This window comes from Gossypium hirsutum, chromosome A06 (genome assembly GCF_007990345.1).
Source record: "Gossypium hirsutum isolate 1008001.06 chromosome A06, Gossypium_hirsutum_v2.1, whole genome shotgun sequence".
In the NCBI taxonomy this organism is placed as follows: domain Eukaryota; kingdom Viridiplantae; phylum Streptophyta; class Magnoliopsida; order Malvales; family Malvaceae; genus Gossypium; species Gossypium hirsutum.
In genome coordinates this window covers 32,115,872-32,133,551 of record NC_053429.1, presented here as the reverse complement: position 1 = coordinate 32,133,551, position 17,680 = coordinate 32,115,872, and the positions used below count along the sequence as shown (strand labels likewise).

At 31.4% G+C, this 17,680-nt stretch overlaps 1 long non-coding RNA gene across 1 annotated transcript; it reads right to left on the bottom strand.

The window, feature by feature from the left end:
* Positions 1-15,583: 15,583 nt before the first annotated feature.
* On the bottom strand, positions 15,584-16,889 carry LOC121230651 (uncharacterized). The gene is made up of 2 exons (XR_005928697.1): positions 16,242-16,889; positions 15,584-15,936 (listed from the first exon to the last, which is right to left on the bottom strand). It is a non-coding gene; the product is annotated as an uncharacterized lncRNA (long non-coding RNA).
* Between the last annotated feature and the right edge of the window lie 791 nt (positions 16,890-17,680).

The following is a 17,680-nucleotide window of genomic DNA, read 5'->3' as shown; positions in this document are numbered from 1 at the left end:
ATTAATATGGCCGGACCGAGCCTTGAAAACGGGTAGAAATTTTTTATAGGCCCGGCCCGATCCGACCCATGCACACCTTTATGGCAAAGTCTAGATAAACTTGATGTTTATAACAATCAATAAAAAAAAGTAGTAATTTACTATCAAAATTTAATTTAATTTATCATATTATTATTTTGACAAATTGACTAATTTAAAGCGGTTTATTTTAATAAATAAATTTTATTTATTTAATATTTATCATAAAAATTATATATTTGCATTACTGACCAACAACAAAGAAACCAATTAAATTAGTTTATATAAATTCACTTCCAAAATTTCGATAATCTTATTTTCAAAATTTCTACTCATATAATTTTACATTGTTAATTTCAACCTTTAATCTATTAATAACTAATATTATTGTGGCAAAGTATAAAGTTGATTTAATAAATACATTAAAATACAAATTTATTTAGTTTTACCTTTTATAAATTTATATATCAAACAAATAGAATATGAATTAAAAATTTCCTTTGAATACCCAAAAATATGAATGAAAATTTTGACTAATTAATATACTAACTAATTTTATTTTAAAAATCATTTGGTATTTTATATGTTTTTAATTTATTTTCTTTTCATCTTTATATTTGATTTATAAATAAATGTGTTGGAAAATTCTGAAAACCATATTTTAATGTAATTATTGGTAAATTATGTTTCTTTACTTTTGGTTATAGTGAGTTATTTTACTGTTTTTAACTACATTCACAATTACATGCTTTTTAGTGATTTCTATATTAAGTAAACTATAAAAATAGTCTTTTTTTGTTTGTCTTATATTACATTTTAGTCACTTATGTGTAAAATGTTACATTTTAGCTACTTACGTTATCGTTTTATTACGAAGTGGTCACTCTATCGTTAACCTCTGTTACCTCCCTAACGACAGTCCTACGTGGCAGTCCAAATTCAATTTATTTAATTAAAAACCTATTTTCATCCCAGCAACTGGAAATCCAAGTTAGCATTTAAAATCTATTTGGACTGCCACGTAGGACTATCGTTAAGGAGGTAACGGAGTTTAATGGTACAGTGATAACTTTGTAACAAAACGATAACGTAAGTGACTAAAATGTAATTTAAGGTAAATAAAAATAACTATTTTTATAATTTACTTTTTGTTTAACTATATATATTTTTTTTTCTAATATTTTATATAAAACATTATTCATTTTTATGATTTTTCTTTGTTATTATGAAATTTGAAACACATGGATGTTTTTTTATACAATTTTAGAATGGGGATGGGATCGCACAATTTGGGCCTGTGTTAAACCAGTGTCAATTTGACGTTTTGCTCAAATATAATATATTTTTAATATATGAATTTTTATACAATATATGATTTTTATTCTATTTTATTACTTTTTATTTTAATTACATAATTCTTAATTGCATGTAAGATTGATTATTTTTTAAATTTGTGTTTGATTTCATTTTTAAATGTCGATATTTTTACTTTTTTTAATATTTAGTTAAATAACACTTTTGAATAAATATTACTATATTATTTTTTAGTTATTAAAACTAATTAAATTACATAACCAAAAATGTTAATTAATATTTTAAATATTTTATTTTTAGTTAATATTCTAAACATTTATAAAAAAATATTTTTTGGTATTGACTATAAAAGGATTAATAGGTATATGGAGGTACCTAAACTTGGAACCTTGTACGTAACTAGTAGTTAAACTTAAAAACCATAAGCTAATTTGGTATTTTTTTAGGTACCTGATTATTTGTCATGAAATTTCTCATCTCACCCAATCATATAGTGCCACAAGTATTAAAAAATAAAAAAAATAATTTACTCTTTTCTCTCTTCTTTTCACGTGTAGTAAATTTTCCTTTTCTCATATTGTCTTCTTTTAACCCAAATAAAACATATGTTCGATTGCCAACAAACATTTTGGTTTAATTTTATATTATTTTGAAACAAAACTTGATGAACTTGCAACAACTCAATGATCATGTCTGATTAAGTTTGCAATCATCTGTGTGTGTGTATGTGGCGAGTCTTGAGCATCCTAGGTCTCATTTGTCTTTGGATATGGAGAGAGCAATGAAGAAGGTTAAAAATTGAGATCATGGGGAAAATGATGAGGATGAAATGGTGCTAAATGAGACTTTATCGAAGAGAGTGTCCTATAAGGAGATGTTAATGAATAGAAGTGATTCGGAAAATGAATCTGACAGAGAGGATGATGTTTTCTTATATGATGATGAAATCTTTATTCATGAGGATGATGTTCAAATCTCTTTGGATTGGAAGTACCCTGATATTTTGTTTTTAGAACGTGTGAATGAAGAAAACGTTAATAGTTTGAATTCTTGGGAAAACAATTGGCTATAGGGCCCTAGATAGTAGAATCAAAGGTCTTTAAAATCTATCAAGTGGTTATCAATTAGTTGACCTTGATAATAACTATTTTCTAGTGAAGTTTGCTAGCAAAAAAAAAACTATAAGAAAGTTTTAACAGGCGATCCATGGATGATATATAGTCATTATCTGATTGTCCAACCTTGGAGTAGGGAATTCACAATGAAAGAATTGAATCAATAAAAGATTGTTACATGGATCTGATTACCATGTTTGCACTATAGATATTATGGCAAAAGTCCCTTGAGGATTATAAGAGATGTTGTAGGCCAAGTCATGAAGGTGGACTACAATACTACTTTAGCCAAGAGGGGTCGTTTTGCAAAGATTGTGGTTTTTGTGGACTTGAACAAACTTTTTGTAATGCCCCTGTACCCGAGACCATCGCCGGAGTCAAGCACGAGGTGTTAACGGACTTAATTCATTAATTAAACAGCTCAAACAATTTATTTTAGAATTTCCGGACAAGCTGGCTAACTGCGTCACAGTCGCTAAAAAATCCATATTTCGAGTTAAAAAACTCAAAATCAAATTCCGTAAATTTTCCCTGAAAATAGACTCATATATCTACGTACTAAATTTTTTCTAGAATTTTTGGTTTGGCCAATTAGTACAGTTTATTAGTTAAAGTCTCCCCTATTTTAGGATTCGGCTACTCTGACCCCTGTGTATTACGGATCAGATATATCCCTGTCCAGAGTCTCAATGACTATGCCATTTGTTTCTCACAAAACTAGACTTAATAAGGATTTCATACATGTAAGGTAAAACTCATAATTGTTTTTGTACAATTTATGGTGAATTTTTAAATTTAGAATAGGGGATTCAGAAATTGCTCTGACCTTGTTTCACCAAAATGTAAATATTTCATAAAATACAACTCTTTTACCTATTTTGTTTCTTCCACATGAAAATAGATTAATTAATCTTAAATTCCATATTTTATTCATCATCTAATTCTATCTCTACTATTTTTAATGATTGTTCAAACTCACGTCACTGCTGCTGTGTGATTCTGTTTTATAGCCAATTTCACCATTTTATGGATTTCCATAGATTAGTTAGCACATAAAGCATACGTGTTATCAAATATAATCTCGATTAGCCACTCCAATAGCTAATCATTCTCAAACATTTCCATGCCATCCATGATCTATATCATAAGATTATATACACAAAAGGATTATAATGTTATACATGTCATATTCCCAAAATATGCAAGCCACCATACCGATATGGTCCGTTGATAGTGTGAGCGTGCCTCCGACCGTCCTGATCTCCAAACCGGCTTGTCAAAACTACAAGGAATGGAAGGGAAGGAGTAAGCATAAATGCTTAGTAAGTTCACATGCAAATAACAAATAACTTAACAAAGCAATTATACCAACCAACATTAGTATAATATCACCAAAACATATATCACATTTCTATTCATCATTCATCGTCTTACTACATTATTGTTGTCGTATCAAGGCTCAACCTGAGGGTTAAGTACATACCTGTCCAAAGTGCCCATTCCACAACACTTACCAATACGTCACTTGCATCTTGAGTATTCTTCCATTTCACTAGAATTTTACCCATTTAACACATCGGAATATAACTCGGATACATGTAAAGTCTGCACATAAGTGCCACATATGTAGCCAAGCTACCATGTAACCCGCCCATAAGCGAACTCGGACTCAACTCAACGAGTTCGGGTGTTCGCATCCATAAGTGAACTCGGACTCAACTCAACGAGTTCGGATGCCTAGTTACATTTCACGAACTCGGACTCAACTCAACGAGTTCAGACATTCGCATCCATAAGTGAACTCGGACTCAACTCAACGAGTTCAGATGCCTAGTTACATCTCACGAACTCGGACTCAACTAAAAGAGTTCGGACGTTCGCATCCATAAGTGAACTCGGACTCAACTCAACGAGTTCAGATGCCCAAATATCTGAATCTATTCCTAAAGTTCAACGGGACTTTCCTCGCTCGCACTCCTTTACCATTCTCCTTGGAATACCAATGACGATACTTCGGTAGTCTTTCACATTTTTCACATAATTCATAAAATTTTTGCATGTTGTCCAACAATGACCACAAAGCATAGAATTGCATGATAACAATCATAATATCGTATAAATAGCATTAAATGATTTAAAATAATAGTTATGTTACAATATTTACATATGAACTTACCTCAATACAAAATGAGAATAGTCGAGCCTATTCCTTGTAAACTTTATTTTTCCCCCGATCTCGACTCGAATCTCTTTTCTCTTGATCTATAATACCAAATTAATTTATTTAATACACACATTCATCAAAACAGCCCCTAGTACGAACTTTGGCAAAATTACCATTTTGCCCCTAAACTTTCACATATTTACACTTTTTCCCCAAGGCTCATAAATTAAACCTCATCCTATTTTATTATGTTTTATGACATGCTAATCATTTTTCCCTTCTATAGCAACATCCAATTCTCACTCTAACATTTACTTATGAACATTAGGTATTTTTACCGATTATGTCATTTTAGTCGTTTTTACGTAAAATCACTTAGCAAAAGTTGTTTAACACAATCTCAAGCTTCATATTTTACCATAAAACATCAAAATTCATGCATATCATTCATGGGTAAATTTTTAAATATAAACCCTAGCTCAAAATATTGGTAGAAACAGGTAAACCGAGCTACGAGGATTTCAAAATGTAAAGAACATTAAAAACGGGCATAGAAATCACTTACAATCAAGGGTTAAAAGTGTTGAAACCCTAGCTATGGTGGAGAGCAAAATTCAGCAGCAACTTATGGAGAAGATGATCATTTTTTTGTTATTTTTCCCATTTTATTTCATTTAATATCCAAATGACCAAAATGCCCTTCCTTACTAAACTTTCAAAAACTCCATCCATGTCCAATTTTTGTCCATAAACTTAGAAATTGGTCAAATTGCTATTTTAGACCTCCTAATTAATATTTCAAAGCAATTTCATACTAGAAACTTCTAGAATGCAAGTTTTGCACTTTGTCCCTAACTTCAAATTAAGCACTTTATGAATAGAATTTCTTCACGAAATTTTCACACAATCATGCAATCATATCATAGACCTCAAAATAATTATAAAATAATTATTTCTATCTCGAATTTGTGGTCCCAAAACCACTATTCCGATTAGGCCCTAATTCAGGATATCACACTTTTGGTCAGTTTGTTAGTCTTGATGGTGTACCGCAACCTATTGAATATGAGGGACTACCACCAGTTTGTTGTGATTATGGGAGATTTGGCCATAAAGTGATAGCTTCACTCATAGTACAAAAAAAGGAAATAAAGAAATCATTGATCCTACGATGGTTGAGAACATTGCTATAAATTTTAAGAACTAGCAATCATTGTATGGTCCTTAGATGCATGTGAACAGTCGAAGAAAGAGAGGTGTGGCAACTGGCAAGGAAAGTAGAAAAGGAAAGGAAACTTGGAAAAATAAGGTAAGTGCAAATTCTTCTCAATTTGAAAAGAAACTTGGAAAAATAAGGTAAGTGCAAATTCTTCTCAATTTGAAAGGAAACTTGGAAAAATAAGGTAAGTGCAAATTCTTCTTAATTTGATATATTGAATAAGGTGGTGGTGGAGGATTTTGAAGAATAGTCTAAGGAAGGGACCAATGTTTTGCCACAAAATCTTGTGGGTGGTACAAAATCCATGCAAACTTTACATGGTAATATAAAGGTTAATAAATGTAAGAATGTGGTAAGTGGGGGACCAATATTGTCTAAGTTTGTTACTAAAGTTTAGGCTACTAGTAGTGCATCGAGGAGTAGTTCTTCGACAATTAATGGGATTAAGGAGAATGGACTTGCTGAAAATAGTGTAAGGCTCATCACAATCATTGACCAACAAACCACATTACCTATGAAAAATCATAGAACAGTTATGGTTGTTGATAGTGATGAGGATAAGGGTAAGTTTCATCATACAGGTCCAAGCAGAAAGATTTTGAATTCTCAGATTAAGGGGCGTATTAAAGGTATGAAAGAAATTACAAAAAAATGTGTTAAAATTCGGAAAAAGAAAACGGGTTACAACCCCACCTCAAAACCATTGGTAGAAGATTGGGTTGATTCTGTTACCAGAGAACTTGATGAACAAGTCCAACGAATCAAGTAGGGATGTGACTCTAATGCTATTGTGGTGGGTTCAGGGATAGAGAAAGTCAAAATTGAAGTTGTTGATCCAGTAGAATATTGGATCTAATACCCTAAGTGTAGTATTTTCATCAATATACACTTATAATTTTTTTCGAACAGATTGGTTAATAAAAAAAATTCATTGATTACATTAATATACATTATATAGTTGTCCTCATAAAGGTTTTGCACACAAAGCAAAATGGAAGCAAATGTTGCTCATTAGTTGTCTAATGTTTAACTAATTATGTGGTCGGATCATAATACGAAAAGACAACTTATATTAGTAGATGAACCTAAACATGTCCTTAGTCTAATCAAAAATAAGCAAACTGATTGAAAGACTATATACCACCTATCAAGTCCAATTAGGAAGATGCTTTGTCTTGAGCATCAGAGTAGATGACTCCTAGAAGATAGAGACATAAATGTGACTGACTGGACTGACAGTACATCAGACTAGACCCAAAAGGAATAGATCTTGAATCCTTTTATGGAATTATTCACTTGTGACATTCATAGTGTAGCATACCTAAATCTTGAGTACGAACTATGTATGCATAACTAGTACACTTTGATATAAGTAAAAGCTTAAGTTCAAATAGATAAGGAACCGAAAGCTGGTATGTTGGGTGTACGACTTCTACAGTATGTAGTGTCATTCACAATAGTCGAATTAATAGCCTGAGACATGGGTAAATGATATCCTCTCATTGGAATTACATAGTTGATGAAAATAAAATGTGGCCATGGGTCGTTCATCTTTGTGACGAATGACTTGATTTCTATTTGATAATAATTTACTTTTTATGAAGGAAGATGTGATGGTTACCATGAGATAAAATAAGATCATATTGGGAGAATGGATATTATCCCAAAGAGATTAAGAATATCCTATAAGGGAACACATTTATGATAAAATCATTGGACAAAAACACAAATCAAGTTGCTTTCATAATGGTATACTACTGGGGAGAGCTCAGTCACGATACTATATTGGAATGACTTTGTGATTAAATGAGTTTATAATTAATAGGTGAAAAGCTAGAACCTAATTATAAATCACTTGAGCCTTGATTTAATATGCCCAATTGGTCTATCTGCTAGCTCGTTGAAACTAGAAATACATTGCAGGATAAATCAAATGAACAGAAATGGAAAAAATGATAAAGTTAGAGAAATGGATTACATTCGGAAATGAATGTGGTTTTATCACTAAGTATAGAAATAACTTGAGACTTAATTTATAGTTTTTTGAATTATTAATTAATTAATTAATTGAAGTTCAAAAATGGATTTAAATTAATTGGTCATTGTGAGTCTAATTGAATGTAAAAAATTAAATATATTTTCTCATAGGCTCTTTTACGGTAAAATTGTCATGATTTTAAAAAAAAAATTAGAATTAGGTTGAGAAAATTATTTAATTAAGAAATTTATTCATTTAAATTTGAAAAAATAATATTTAATTTTAAAAATAGAAAAAACATGTACTGGGTTGGAATAAATTATAAAGTGTTGGGTTAAAGTCTAGAAAGTATAGATAATTGGACCCAGTATAAGAGAGGCCCAATTCCCATTATATGGAATACATGGGACAACAAACCCTAGTGTTCCTATCTAAGGTTGTTGCCCTTCTCCCTAAATAATAGGAAGTTGAAGACTTTTTCTTTCAAAATAATATTGTTTGTAGTATACCACTTCAACCAAGATTCTACCAACTCTCATTATAAATTGATGGCACTGGTAGGCTTCAAATCACACCAATTGAAAGAGAAAATACCAAGTTTCTCTAAAGTTTTCAATATTGTTATTCTGGCAGAAAATAGTGGTACTTTACTTTAAGAATAAATTATATTTTCTGAGAATTACAATTCCACCGGTTTCTATTTAAGAGAGATTTACTTTCCCATTGAAAGTAAAGAAAATATTTATGGTTCTGTGTTTGTTTCAATTTCTTCGAGCCCACACTCGAAGCAATTCGTGGTACGGGAATAGTGAAGAAGATTGTTTGGTTAAAACCAGGAACAATAAGGATCTGCCTATCTAAAAACACAAGTATGAATTCGGTCTAGGGTTTATTACTATAAATATCACAAACCAGGTCGTTTTTTAAAATTTTAATTTTTCGATCTGCAAGAAAACCATTTTCAAACCAAAATTTTCCAACACAGAAGGCAGCTCGATTTGAATTACTGTGGAAGAGACCAATGTATCTATGGTTAATCACCTATGAATTAGTGTTTCTTGCCTGATCTTTTTTATGTTAAAGTGTTTGCTTTGGAATTGCCAAGGGGCTGCGAGTGTATTTGGATTATTTTGGCAAAAATTTAAAGCTATCAACCAAATGCCATTATTTTGATGCAAACACAAATTAGTGGCACCAAGGCAACGATGTTATTCGTGGTTATTTGTATTCTTTTTGTATAGAGACGAGGGGTTTCTCAAAAGGTATTTAGATGGTCTAGAAGTCAAGTATACAGAATGATATCCTTAGTCTTACTAAACAGTTCATTCATGTGTGTTGTCAAAAGTCTAATGTGAAGGCTAAGGTTTATTTGATTGTTGTCTATGCCAGTCCTGATGGCATGAAATAGAAAAAACTATGGCCATAACTTGCTGCTTTAGGTGTTTGTCTGAAAAAAGCATAATTATTGGGTGGGGATTTTAATGCAATTATCTCTGCATATGAGCATGATGGATGGTCACCTAACATGAATGGGGTTAGTAGCCTCTTTAATAATTTTATTTTTTATATAAGTTTGCATGATTTAGGATACTTGGGTCCTGCCTATACTTGGTCTCGAGATAACCTCAAATAAAGGCTAGATTGTTGTATTTGTAATGAAAAGTGGTTGATGGATTTTTTGGATTCTAAATTTACTCATTTGCAACAATTGAGTTTAGATGATTCTTTTGCACTTGATAAATAATGGTAGTTTGAAAGGACCTCGGTCTTCCCGTTTATCGATACATGGCAACAACATCTAGGATTTCTAGAAATGCTAAGATATACATGGTCACATGATAAAGACATATGCCATAACATTGAGCATTTCACTAAAGCAGCAAGGGAGTGGAACTCTACTATTTTTGGCAATATCACGTATCGTAAGAGGAAGTTGTTCGCTAGAATAAGTGGTATTGAAAAAACTTTAGAGAGATCTCCATCAAATGTTTTAATCGAATTTAAGAGAGTCCTTATGATGGATTTGAATACAGTACTAGCTCAAGAGGAAAGCCTTTGGTACCAAAAGTCAAGAAGTAGATGGTTGTTTGAGGGTGATCGTAACACTTAGTTTTTCCACCTTAGCACTATTAAGAGAAGTAGGGCAAATAATATGTGAGGATCAAGCAAATTTGAAACAGGTGGTTATGGTATTCTATTTTAATCTTTTTACTAAAGATACTTTTATTAATGCTTATTATCCTATTCAAGGGGCTTTTTACAGATTCCCAAATCGGGAATTAGATCGATTATGTCTGCCAATTTTTTATGAGGAAGTTAAAGTTGCAGTGTTTGAAATGATGCCTTTAAATGCTGCGTGTAACAATCTAATTTTTAGTGGTGTCAGAAACGGTGATTCAAGATCACTAAATCCGAAAAGTGAATTTAAAATTTTAATAAAATAATATATATGAGACAAGTATGACATTAGAAGAATTTTTGAATTAGTGAATTCTATGAACTAAAAGAATTTATTGGGCAAATGGGTCAAAAACGAGGTATCGAAACCTCAAATTCATAAACCGAGCCATAAATATTTTTAGAAATATTTGTGGAGTGTTATGGAGTTAGTATTAAAGTTTCGTTAGGAAATTTTAACGTTTTGATAGTTAATTAATCAAAAAAGACTAAATTGTAAAAGGTGTAAAGTTCATTTAAATGATTAAATTGTTCAAATAATAAATAGGAAGGATTTAAAGAGCAATTTCGCCTAAGTTTAAATAGGTTGGACGGCAGGGACAAGAAAATTAGCAAAGGAACAATGTGAAAAAGGGGCAAAATTGGAAATTTTGTAAAATTAAACTTAAAAATTGAAATTTCATGAGAAATCTAGACATTTTCTCCTTCAAAACTTCAAAAAAATGCCAAAGGAGAACCTTGAAGCTAGTTTTTCATATTTTTGACCATGTGAGTTCAATTCTTGCTTTTTTTTTGAATTTTTTTATTCTTGTGACTTTTACAATTAGGTTCAAGTAATGAATTCATTTGTTTTTTATTCCATGAGTGATTTTGAAAGTTACTATGAATTAGTTCTGGAAGTTTATGATGAATTATCATGGATTTGAAGCTTTAATTTCATTATATGATGACTTTATTAGGTGATTTTAATAGAAAATTTTTTTAGCACCTAATTGTGAAAAAGTTGTGAATTAGGGTTTGGTGTTGAAATTATGTGTATCAAAGGCTGTATAATAGCTTTAAATAATTAGATAAAGTGTTAATTGAGAAAAATTAACTCAATTGATGGGAGAATTAAGCAGTGACTAAATTGTAAAAATTGTAAAGTTTAGGGTAAATGTGTAATTTCAAAAATTGAAGGGTATAAATTGTGAAGTGAAATGAGATTGAAATATGTGTGCTAATGAATGAATAATTTTATATTATAGATCAAGATATCGAAGATAAACGAGGAAAAGAAAAAGTAGCAGAATAGTCCCTGAATTTCTACAAATTTTGCAAATTAGCCAGGTAAGTTCATATGGTTGAATTTTATGATTTATTGTATAAATTAGAGATTATATAATGTATTATTTCATATCTTTGTTATGGAATTATGATTATTGTGATAAAATGAAAATCGAAGCCAAAGCTCAAATTGAGTAGAACGTTGGATTGAGTACAATTATTTAGTGACAAGTGATGTATTGACGGATAAAATCATGGTATAACCATGACAAAGTGAAAATGTAAGACCATAGCTGGGCTATGGCATTTCAGTGAAAAGTTCATAACTGAATTATGGTACAGTGAACGTAAGACCATGGTTGGACCATGACAGTAAGTGTACATGTATAAAACCATAACTGAGTTATGGCATCATGAGTGAAAGATCATGGCAGGACCATGGAAATATTCGTGTAAGACTATAATTGAACTATGGCATCAAATTAACGATGTACTCAAATCTGTAAGATGTTCTCTAATTTGACAAAGTCTAATAAGCGTTACATGAATTAATATGATAGAACTTTAGTAATCATTGGAATTGAGCTCAATAAAATGAATTCATCATTTGGAATTGTGAATGACAGGAAATGTTAGCGAAATGTTAGTTAAATGATTTATTAAAGTATGACCGGTAAGATTTACGTTTTATGCCTATGAACTTACTAAGCTTTCATAAGCTTACTCCTGTATGTTTAATGTTCTGTGTAGATTGACAAAAGTTCGGAGGATCGGATTAACACATCAAACCACACTATCCAGATTTTCTCTGTAGATTTTGCAAAGTACCCTATGGTTTATATCGCATGTATAGGATTGGAAAAGAGTTATATTTGAGATATGGGTATGAAATTCTTATATATATTTAGTAGTAGTTTTTAGTATTCAATGGATATGATTAATATAGTATGTTTATGCAATTTGACTAATGTGGTTATAAATTATGCTTAAAATATGTTTAAAATATGAATTATTGACTTGAATTGATTTGTTTGGATATATTGGTGTGTACAAGTGTTATATGCAGGTAAATTTTCAAAAAGGGTGAGAAAAGTGGCCTTGGAATGGCCTATTTTCGTCCACACAGGTAGACACACGGGTGTGTGTCTAGACCGTGTGTGACACATGGCCTGACACATGGGCATGTGGTTTGGTCGTGTGTCCCCTGCATCTTAAATTCGAGAAACAAAATGCTCAGGATTGAGCATACGAGTAGAGACACAGGCATGTGTCTCAACCATGTGTGCCACAAGGCCTAGAACACGGGCGTGTGTCTTGGCCGTGTGAAAACTGCACCTTAATGTTTTACAAGTCAGAGAGTTACATGGGTTGGGGTCATGACCGTGTGACCTATGTCACTTGCCGTGTGAGCTACACAGCTTACCCACACGGACATGTGACCCCTGTACATGGAAAAAAAATTCTGAGTCTCTAATTTAGTCCCGACTTGATTCTATTGTGTATTTTGGGCCTCGAGGGTCCATTTAAGGGACATTAAAATTAATTTTAGAAAATGAATAATAATTGTCATAAATTATGTTTAAATGTTCTGTAAACTGCAGTAATATTTCGTAACCTTTTTTCAGCAATGGATACGGGTTAGGGGTATTACACTGCGCATTAATAAAGTGCATGCTTGTTTTTATAAGAAGAATTGGCATATTGTGGGAAACCATGAATGTGAGTTTGTGAAAAGAAATACAGTTGGTGGCTTTTTTGATGGACGAGGTAACACCCCTAACCCCTCTTCATCGTTGGATTAAGGTCATGGGCATTACTAACACGTCAAACAATTAATCAATCATAATTACACATATATATACTAGCCATTAACAATATAATATATAGGGGCAGGTCACAAACAATCAGATCATATCATACCAGAATATTATACAATCAAATAATGATTCATACTATGCAATGCTAAACTTAGTCTTCCACTGTCTACACTCTTATCACTATTTATCCCTTCTTGAATGTTAGAAATCGGATGCATACAAGACTACTCCAATTATTAGCATCAGAGTATTAGTCCATACTCCATCTAAGATTATCTTTTTAATTTATCATTGATGATGTTAATGGAATGTACTTAATTTAGGTTTGCTGATCCACCCCAATACAGAATAAAAATTACTCTTACAACCCCTATTTCGAGTCTACGAGACCTTAAAAGTAATTTGAAAACAGGCAGGGACTAATTTAAAACAATCTTGGAAGTTTAGGAAATAATTACAAAAATTTTGATTTTAGGGGTTACACACTCGTGTGGCTAGGCTGTAACTCTCTGACTTGGGTCACACGCCCATGTGTGTTGCCTGTGTGTGACACACGCCCGTGTGGCCAAGCCGTATGTACCCAAAAGTACATTAAAACTCAAGTTTGTCATTTCCTACTTAATTGGGCAGTAAGCAACTCAATTACCAATCATTTAACCTATTCAAAATACAATTAAAAATGCCCAAAATACACCAAACTCATCACCTAATATGCCAAATCAATGTACCCTCATTGGTGCCACATTTTATATGTTCAAATACATTAACAATGCATCAAACATTCAAGACTTTCATTCATTTCGCATTTACCATATTTGAATTAACTTTTAACTTCTAAAGTTACCAATATGAAGCTAAGCACATACCAAACATTATGCTAAGCTACCAAACTTTAAACTATCGCATACCAAAATATAAACTAGGGTAACAAACCAAATAGCCTCAACCATAACCATATACACATTTAACCATTATTTCACTAGTAACTAACCACAACCATATACACATTTAACCATCATTTCACTAGCAACTAAGTTAAAAACATCTTATAAACAATATCAACAAAAGACTCCCTAGGTACATGCCATTACAAAATGAAATATCACCACACTTGAGCTTGGGATTTGTGATTTGATGCTGAGTCAGCGATAAATCAAACAGTACCTAGCCTACGCATGGAAAAAAAACCTTACACTGAGTAAAACTCAGTGGTGTTTCTATAATCCGAATAACATAAACTTGATATAAGTATTTAAAATGAAAAATGCAACAAGTAAGCCATATTCATATGTTTCAATTCAATAGTATAATTTTTGCTCATTCCTTATTTACATCTAGTAAGATTTTCACATGTTCAAATATATAAGTATATATCAATGGTATTTCATTTAACATTTGAATACATTATCTCATGCAATGGCATGATTCATATCTTTGATCAATACTTGAATTCATTCAAGTTTCATATCTCAATTCATCATTTCATATTTCATTTCTTATCTCATAATCATTTCTCATATTTTTCATTTCAATATTTCCTCATCTCATATTCATTTCTCATCTTTGCCATTTCAATATCAATCACATAAATTATTATTTTACTTTCTTCTATTAACACGACATAGACTCGGATGGATACACGAATCCAACCAACACACCAGTTTGGCACCCAGTGCCTCATCGGATAAATCTGAAGTAATAATTGTGCCCAGCGCCATATAAATTGTCACCCAGTGTCTCATCGGTTAAACCAAAACAACTTGGCACCCAGTGCCTCATCGACTCGAGGTCGAAGTAATCCCTGAACTCTTCCTATCCTATGGCATGCCATCTATATTCGACTCAGCCCGATACAATTAATAGGGATTCATTTCACTTTTCAATACAACCAATATCTCAATTTCATGAATGTATATCATCACATATAAGCATATATCCATTTTGATAATAATCCCATTTTTCTCAATACACATATATTCATAATCAATATATTTCACAATATACACAATCAATCCATTTCATTTCAATTATGAATTTAATTAAATCCCAAAGTGCCAAAGTACTCACCTTAAATGCTTACCATATGCAAACAATTATATATGTAATAATCTACTATTTAATTCGGATTATAGAAACACAAACCATGAATTCCGAACTATTCGACGTCGATTTTATCCTTCCACTTTTTACTCGAAGATTCTGGTACGACGTTAGCTACAGAATAAAACAATTAAATCACATTAATACTACACATTTCAACTTCACATTAAATTTTAATTTTCACACTATATTTTGTTTATTCTTCAATTTAGTCCCTAACCAAGACTAATTTTAACCTTCATAATTAACTTCATATTTTTATACTAATTTCACTTTAGACCACTGTAATCGGCCCAATTTGTCCGAGCCCATAAAAAACCAAAACCAAAATAAAAATAAAAATAAAAATAAAACCAAAAATAGTAAAAGTCCACTGGTCCAAAAAGTCTATTTACAACTTATTTTATCCAAGAATAAACCAAAGCAAAATTAATTAATTAAAAGTCCAAGTTTTTTTTACAAGAATAAATGCCCAAAACAAAACATAGCCCGAAACAGAAATAAAATACTAGCCCAAAACCTAAAATCCCTAGCCCGATTCACAAGTGGCCCAATCTAGGACTAACCCTAGCCCAAACCCCAGTTGCTGATCAACGCCGTAGCAGTAGTCCGCGTTCCTGGCAGTTCGTTCTCGAAACAGGCTCATATAGCCCAGGCCAGAAGTTTTTGGAAATCACCAGTAGCCAGCTAGTGATCGGGACGAACACCACACGTGCGCCACTAGTCCCTCACGCGCATCTCCGCTCGTGCCTCTGTACGGGTCTTTTCTACAAATGGAACACGCAAGGAGAGGCAAATAACAGAATACACAGCAGATTACAGCGAAGCAATTGGATTTTTCTTATTTATTTTATTTTCATTTTTCAGCTATAAAAGAGGACCGAATGTACTATGTATTTTTTACGGATACTAAATAGGAAAATTTGAAAGCATTTTTTTGAGAACGTGATTCCCGATTTTTCTTAAGTCTCTTTCATTTACTATTATTTGTTGATCTGTTTCTTTTGATTTTTTTATTTATTTTGCATTTTAAAAGAAAAACAACAAAAGAAAGAGAGAAATGCGATCATACCTTATGTTTAAGCCACTAGTTCCTTTTCGCTTCGTCGAAATCGAAGTTTAAAAGGAGTTTCAAGGCTAAAAAACCACCTTTCTTAGCTCAAAAATGCCGAACGCCATTCGGGGTGATGGATCGGCATTTGAATAGAAGATTTTAGGGTTTGGCTGGAAGAGGAGAGATGGCTAGGGTTTGGCTGAGTGATTCGGTTTTAGCCCTTATAAAGGGTTAAATACGACGCCGTTTCGAGCCTGTTTCAGTGGCTCCAAAACAGTATCGTGTAGAGCCAACCCACCCCGATCCAGTTCGTAGCCCTAGGATCCGCGTGTCTTTGGCGAGGAGGGATAATTGCGCGCTAAGTCCTTTCTATTCGCGCTATTATTCGATTGAATCCTTTTGTTTTCTTCCGTTTTTTTAATTTGTTCCTAAGATTTGTACATAGTTTTAATTTAACCAACAGTTAAACGCTGCGCTTTAGAATTTGGGGACAATTGCCTCTTTAGTCCTTGGACATTTGTGCGCATCAAGCTTTAACCCTTAAATCTGTCTTATTGCTTTATTTATTTGTAAATTATCCTTTCAGTTTTATTTTTGCTTCAATTGAGTATATATATATTTTGTATTTCAGCTCATGTTTTTATTCTTTGTAATTTTTTTCTTATATATTTTATAAAAATTCACTTATTATTCATCTTGTAATATATTACCATGGATTATTTCATTAACCTTGCATTGTTCAAGTTGTATATGTATATATTTTAATTCGTTATACCTACAATTTATAAATTTAAAATTCTTTTGAATATTTTTTTACATTTGAAGATTTATGTGGTATTCAACCTCATACTATTATACATATTAAATTATTTCTACTATAGTCCACGTTATTAATTTCATATTAGTTTATGTAAATATTTTTCTGTGTACGTGTATATATTTTCCTTTAAATTTATTTATGAGTATCATGCGTTCCTCTTAATGACTTTATTTCAAATTGTACAATTTATTTATTTTATACACTTTCATATATTATCATTTTTATGTGTGTATTATCAATATGTATCATTAATCCAAATCAATTTGTTTCATATAAAATTATTTTATACATCATTTATTTCAAAATTCATTTTGCACATACATATATATATTGGGACATATGCTTGATTTATAAACATCACTAAATTCATGCATTTTATACATATAGTTTTTGTATACCTAATTATATTTCTTTTAAACAATCTATTACATATATAATTTACCGAAAATTAATTTTATATATATTATTAATCTCATGCTATTCTTTATGAATGATTATTTCTAAATTTATTTATATGTATATATGATTTGTAAACTTATTACATGAATGTCCTAATATTATATTTTATTATGTAGTTTTGCTATCCTTTCATATCTTGTATATTATGGAAATTTTCTTTTATCATATGAATATTGCT